Raw genomic sequence first — 7,595 nt, forward strand, 5'->3', positions numbered from 1 at the left:
TTCCACTCGGTGTTGGTCATGCCGGGGGGTTTGGAGAGCCGAGCGCTCGGCTTCCTTTGCTTCGGCTGGGCGGCGGCGGCGGTGGGATCCGTCGCGGCGCGCGGCATCACGTACTTCTTCGACGGCATGGCCGGCGGAAGGACAGGGAGGAGGCTGGGGTTTGGCGGGAGGAATGGAGAAGACAGGGGTGAACGCGGAAGGAAACGGCGGGAAAGGGGCTTCCGGTCGGCTTCCAGTCGCCGACAGAGCGGCCTCACGCTGCTTTTTGCTTGTTCGGCGTGCCCAGGTGACACCCGACCGTTTGGGTTCGGGGCGGGATCGCCGGCTCTGGATTTCTCCTAAACCGGCGCTAAACGAGATCCTGGGGCGCGACTAGACCGATTTTCGGCCATCGGCGCTAAAAAATCATCTTGGGAGGGTCTGTTGGGCGCGGCTGGAGATGGTCTAGGCCCTGCAAAGGGGTGAGTGCCCCCCCCCCCCCTTTGGGCCGTCGGCGGCTAGCCGGACAAGGGGGAGGGGAGTGGAGAAGATGGAGATTGTGGCCACGACTTTTGTCGGTCGGATCGCACTGAAGCTGTTCGCGTTTCTAGATGAAAAGTAGCAGCCGTCATTGGCTTACCCAAAGGGAAAGAAAATAAGAGCTTCAATGAATGCAAAAGAAAAACTATATTTAAGTTAAGTCTGAATATAACATGCCTTCAAAAATCAATCCTGACTTTCAAACATATTGAAAGTGGATAGAAAATGTGTGCATAGTTTCTTTGATTGACCTTTAGCACAATATACTGGTAGAAATTAACAAAATAACATTTAGTGGAATGAGAGCCCCTGCCTAGCTTAGTAAATACACTAATGTACTTCACATAGAAATTTATAGTTCTGAACTCAGTTTTAAATATTTATAGACCCTTCTAATTTGAATGAACTGTAATTAATTTGAGGTATTTAAAAAAAACTATGTATATAAAAGATTGACATGAACAATATAAACAATTGCTTTGGATCCTAACTAATGACAAACATGATCATCTCAGACTCAGGGTTCAGATGTGGATATTTCTGCATCAGAACGATGAGCTGCCTATATAGAAGATTGGGCAGTGTACTCCTGTAGGGATCCTCCTCTCTCCTCTTCAGATACTTGATGCAGCTCTCCACTTCAGATTTGACATGCAAATAGAGGTGTTGGGCCTTCTCTTTGTCTCTTAACTCTTTCTCCCTCCCTATGCAAACAAGTAAACTAATCGAAAACACAAGAAGCAAACCTAATCAGACATGGGCTCTCCGAAATACGGCTGTATGCATGCTGACTCATTTTTCGATTATCTAAAAAGGATAACAGGGCAGCATATGTTGACTTGCCACGAGAACATGTAGATAAATTTTTCAGATTACTATTTGCTAGCGCAGCTGGCTACCTTTTGTTTCAATAGGCTCCCCAAAGATGAAGTAAAATCTTCCTGACATTTTTGGCATAAGCACTAGAGGATGCATATCTTTATTCTTTGTCTCTCCCATAAAATCAGTCCTGAGAAACAATAAGATAAATAAAGATCATTGATTCTCATGGACAAACTATTATTATTTTGCTTCTAAAATGAAATCAAAACATACCTTAGCTTTAGGCCCTCTTTATTTAGCTTGTTGTCATGGATATCATAAAATGGGAGCTCCAGAAGATCATTGTAGTCTAACAACATTTGAGGTGAAAAATATTGTTTCTAGACATTAGATAATCAAGGGGATAGCATATTAAGATAACATATTTTTTGAGGTTGCACTTACACCACATATATCGTCTTCTCCAACCAATCCAAATGGTATTATTGTTTCTCCAAACCTTGATGCCATCTACAGAAATTCAGACTACTCAGGCCAAAATAGCTAGTATTCCTCTCCCTATAAACAACTATGTCACCTTCCAGAACAATTGATCTTTTTACTTTCTACAAATCTATACCAAATTCTTGCTACGAACGATACAAAACATCCACATCAGATGCAACTCTTAGCAGCAACAAGACAAGGATCAATTAATCCGCATAGTGCTGGCCGAACATTCCTTCCAACTGCATGGGTCAACAGATCATCTAAAAAGTGCTAAATATGAAACCAAAAGAGAGTGAAAAAAGAAACCAAACAAACAACAATATTTTGTAAAAAGAATCAAGCAAGCTAAACACTCACCAGATGATGAATCTACTGGATGTTTCCCACGACGAATTTCTTGGTGTTCCTGCCACCGCCGGCCTGCCTCACCGGCCCTCGGATCTAAGAATGCACAACATCATGAATACAACAAAAAGATCACCAAAACCATCCGTTGCTGATAAAAGTCTAGAAAGAGCAGTACTCACCAAGCACAGAACCCAAATGACTTGAACCTCTCCCAGCCTCCCAAGTCCACAAATTCAGATTCTCAAAGCCAGCTTCCAACTGACATGGCGATTTGATAAGCGTTTGGCACGTTCTGGCTTCTCCCAGCGAGGCAGCCCAGCTAGGGAGGCTCCTGGACTGATGGGCGCATGTGTAGATCGGCTGGAAGCAGCCCAAATTAGAGGACGAGGTGGGCCCGGGCGAGGTGAACATCGACGTCAATGTCGTCGGGGCTGGTGGCGTTTCCAGCCGGCGAGGAAGCTGCATCGGGCCTGGTCGTGGGGACTGCATCACGAGGGTATGCCGCCGGGATCTGGCGGGGATGTGCCTGGAACAGCCGAATCTGGCACCGGAGAAGAGCGTCGGGCGGCAACGTGGTGGAGCTGTCCATGAGGATGGGGCCGCCGGCGGCGGATAGGGTTAGAAGCAGCCCAGACCAAACGACCAGGAAGAACACATAAAGAGGGTCGTGAACGAACACCAGGCAAACAAGTACTTATAGGCAGCCAAAAGGAAAGAAAAAACAAAAACGGAGCCCTTCAGAAAAGTTAAGAAGGCAACGTGTCCAACTGCATGTGAGACAAGCATGGCCATGCAGCATGGAGGAGAACCAACACAGCAAATCTGAACGGGTCATGTGAACTGGGCCAGCGACATGCATGCCCATGCAGGGACGCGTGGAATGAAGCAAACCCAGAAAATCTGAAACGGATACGTCCAGTCAAACAAATATTAAAAAAACAAAGTAACTCTCCCGTACGACGCGCTGCACACGCAGAGATAGACAAGGGTTGCACATGCGTCGCTCAAAGAGATATGGAAAAAAAATCCGAAAAAACCAGAAAAAAGGAACCCTTACAGGCCTAGTATTCTTAGTATTACAGGCTACGGCGGAACCTGGAGCATGACATCCAGCGCATCTGGATGGAGCTGGACATGATCGACGCCGCCATCCACGACCACGACGACCGCCGCTCGAAGAGCCAGGTGCAGACGGCCTGGATACAGCTCGCGCGCGAGCTGGGCCACAGCATCGACGACTGCGGACTGCATCGACCGCTTCTCGCACCGCGTGGCCAAGGACGCCGCCGCGTCGCTGCTCCGCAAGACCGTCAGCAGGCTGAAGACGGCGCCGATCCGCACGGAGTTCGCCGCCGAGATCCGAAAGATCAGGAAGATATCAGAAGAGGTGTCCAAGCTGAGGGAGAGCTACGGCGGCGGCGAACCCAGCGCCTCGGAGGCGTCCGCATCGGGCGCCCTCTCGGAGGAGGTTCACGCACTTGCAGCTGACCTCGTGGGCATGAACGCGCCCCGCGACGAGCTTCTGGAACTGATAAGGGACACCGAGGGCCAGCCTAAACAGCTCAAGGTGATCTCCATTGTCGGGTTCGGAGGTTCGGGGAAGACTCTTCTTGCCAGGGAGGTGTACGAGAGCGATACCGTGGTATGCCAGTACAAAGCACGGGCTTGGGTTCGTGCGGTGGGCAAAGGCGCGGTGGATGTTCTCAAGGGGATCCTCGAGGAGCTTGGCCTGCAGGTAACCGGGGATGCCAGGAAGCTCAGCACGAGTCTCAGAAAATGCCTCGAGTCAAAAAGGTGAGCCTTCTCTCCTCAATTTTCCTTTAACTTCATTCAGGTTTTGTTTGTTTCTGTGTGAACAACGGACGTCCTCTACTGACTTGCATTTTCGGTCTTCAATCTACCTATTGACCAGGTTCTTCATTGTTATTGATGGCATGAGAACGGAACTTTGGAACACCATGAAAAATTCTTTCCCTGCAGCGATGGGAGTGAGCAGCAGAGTTGTGGTGACGACATCCATTCAGTACATAGCAAATGCCTGCAGCTCTGCTCATGGTCATGTGTACGCAATGAGAACTCTTAGCGAGGATCTGTCAAGAAAATTGTTCCTCAAAGAAGCTTCCTTGGAGGATTCATCACCTAGTAATGAGCTCGGTTTATTATAGGCCGTATGCATCTTTCGGATGCAGAGGCCGGGGTAATACCCCTTTTCTAAAAAAAAAAGAAGCACTGAAGAAATGCGATGGTCTGCCACTCGCTCTTGTTACCACAGCCCAATTCTTGCAGAGTCCGACACGGACAGAGTGGACAAGGCTGTGCAACAACCTGGGTGAACATCTAGAAACAGAGGACACCTTAGCGAGAATGAAGTGGTTCGCCGCAGCTACGCCAGTCTTCCTGATCATTTTATCAAGACGTTCTTGCTATATCTGGGTATCTTCCCACGTGATCGCCCGGTGAGGAGAGAAAGGCTCATAAGGCGATGGCTAGCTGAAGGATTATTTGGAGGGGATGCTGAACTCGCTACGTGCTATTTCAAGAAGCTGGTCGACCACAGTATCATTCGGCCTATTGATGTGAGCAGCAACACAGAGGTGAAGACTTGCCAAACTCACGGCATGATGCTCGAGTTCATCCTGCACAAGTCCAGATGTGAGAACTTCATTACCTTGTCACATGATCAGGCACGCCTAACCGGTAAGACCCGTTGGCTTTCTCTGCATCTTGAAAGTGCCGGACGGGCTAGGATGAGTCGAGAGGACTTACCCTTTGTCCGGTCTCTAACAATCTTCGGTAAGGCACACAAATCTGTTTTGGATTTCTCCAAATATGAACTGCTCCGTATGTTGGATCTAGAAGAATGTGAGGATGAATTAGACGACAAGCATCTCAGAGAGATATGCAACCTGTTGCTGCTCAGGTACCAAAGCCTTGGTGGCCCCATTTCAGTGCTTCCCAAGGAGATTGCAAAACTAAAACTTTTGGAGACACTCGATATAACAAGAACGAAGATAGAGATTCTGCCTATACAAGTCATCGAGCTGCCGAGTTTGATTCATTTGTTTGGAAAGTTCAAACTTGAAGATGTAAGTCAGAGAATAAGTAAGCTGAAGAACTTCCTTTCAGAAAAAAGTAACTTGCAGACGCTATCAGGATTTGTTGCTGACAAAGGATTTGCACAACTCATGGATCATATGAATAACTTGACAAAGGTGAAAATATGCTGTGAATCCACTATGGATGTCAGCAACATAGCTCATCTTTCCAAGTCAATTAAAGGGTTCGTCCAGAGAGGCACTCATGCGAACGACAATCGTTCACTCTCACTGAATTTCAACAAATGGTCGGAAGACTTGCTGAGTTTTTCCTTGGAAAAAACCTGCTTTCTCCGTAAACTGAAGCTACAAGGCAACATCTTGAGCTTACCTCCATTTGTTACCACGTTGGCTGGTCTCACCGAGCTGTGCCTTTCATCCCTCGGTAAGTTCACTGGGGATATACTTTCTGCCCTAAGTATGGTGCGCTCCTTGCAGTACCTGAAGCTGGTAGCAAGTCACATGGACAAGTTTGTCATAAGAAAGGGGCAGCTCAATATACTGCTACGCCTGTGCATCGTGGTGCAATCCATGGAAGACCTAGAAATCGAAGAGGGGGCGCTTCCGTGTTTCGAGTCCCTCCAGCTTCTCTGTAAGGATTTAGATGGTCTTGGTGGCATAAGAATGGAGTTCCTTGGATGTCTCAAGGAGGTGGCTCTCGACGATGGAGTGAGCGACGAAGCAAAACAAGAGTGGGAAGAAGCAGCAAAGAAGCACCCGAGACGACCCAAAGTCTTGTTTGTGAAAACAATGTCAGAGTCAGAAGCTGATCATCAGATGCAGACGGGGGGAATGGAGCCTGCTGAGACTCCTGCAACACTAGCTCCCGGACATGACGCCCAGGTGCGCCTGCTTAACGAGGGAGCTGAGCAGACTGTGGTGCAGGTGCAGCCAACTCCCAACCCCATGCTTGTTCGTGGCCAGTGAGGCACAAGTTCGGAGTGTTCGGTCACTTACTCCTTTTGGATTCATTTGAGAATTGAGAGTATGCCTTCTATTTCGGTAGCATGAGGTTCGTTGGCAAGCTAAACAACCTGCGATATCTTCATCTGACCTGTTCTGTACCATCTTCAGACCATCTGAAGAGAAGCATGGAAGCTCTGGGCTCTGTAATCTCAGGACATGGCAACCTAAAAACTCTAGCTCTGGTTAATGACCCATGTCATGGAAATGTTGTGGTTCATAGTGCTTAAGTGTCCGTCTCCTGGGATGGCTTAGTACCTCCCCCACTTCTCCAGGTGTTTGAGTGGTCGCTACAGAGCTGCATACTGTCTTGTATTCTGAAGTGGATAGGGAAACTTGAGAAGCACCGCATTTTGAAGATTGCGGTAAGGGAACTTCTGAGGGATGGTATTGCTGCTCTCACCGCTCTATCCTTGTATACGGCTGCTGTTGAAAGGATTGTCTTTGACAAGGTGGGATTCTGAATTCTCAACCTCTTGAACCTCAGGCGCAGTCGGCGAACGCAATGCCTAATCTCTGGAAGCTCAAGCTAGGTTCAATGCCCTGGTGGTTTCGTCCGCATGGCACTAGTGTTATGATGTGATTTAACGACCAACTTCATTGTTGTGCAATGATACCGCCGTTTGTGAAGATTACCGTTAACCACCATGATGACCGTTTCAATCAAACCTGCTTCCTCTTATGACTCAAACCTAGGCTGTCATGCTGATATGGAATTTTGGTGGCTCATGCCTGGAGAAGTGACCAGGAGAGTATCCTACATATATATAGACAGGCAAACTTAGCTTTCATGTCTTGTTTTACAGAAGAACTCTAATATATTGCTCACTGCCTCACTGGCCAATAATTATTTTGTTGCACACATCCCTGCCTATGTACTTTGGATTGTTCAGACATAAATTAAAGTTATCAGAAAAGGATATACCCCAACCTATGCAATGCAGCCACACATGCCTCTAGCAGCGCTAGTAATAATTTCTTCAAGACAAATGGCTTTAGCATACGGGAAGACAAGGACCAATACATGTTCAGTTTTCCCCCTTAGAATCAATCTAAATGGCCGATACATGTGATTACAGACCCTCCTCGCCGGAGCAGCACCAGTGGTAGCTAGCGCTCCACCATAGCAACGACACACAAGTTAGCAGAATTGTTTACATGGTACACGGATATAGCTTCTGAGATTGGATACGTGTGAGCGTAGGTGTACATATAGATCAAATTGTATATGCTACACTTCTTCCTATCATTTTTCTCTTGACAATGATAGTACACTTCTTCCAAGTACATTTGCATACTGCATACACATAAAGATGCTACAACACAAAGAAGTAGGCTGCCTGGTATGAACTGACACCA

At 47.5% G+C, this 7,595-nt stretch overlaps 1 pseudogene; it reads left to right on the forward strand.

Annotated features, from left to right (window-relative positions):
- Positions 1-529: 529 nt before the first annotated feature.
- LOC119305979 lies at positions 530-6,894 on the forward strand (annotated as a pseudogene).
- The last annotated feature ends 701 nt before the right edge of the window (positions 6,895-7,595 follow it).

Source organism: Triticum dicoccoides, chromosome 5B, assembly GCF_002162155.2.
Source record: "Triticum dicoccoides isolate Atlit2015 ecotype Zavitan chromosome 5B, WEW_v2.0, whole genome shotgun sequence".
In the NCBI taxonomy this organism is placed as follows: Eukaryota; Viridiplantae; Streptophyta; class Magnoliopsida; order Poales; family Poaceae; genus Triticum; species Triticum dicoccoides.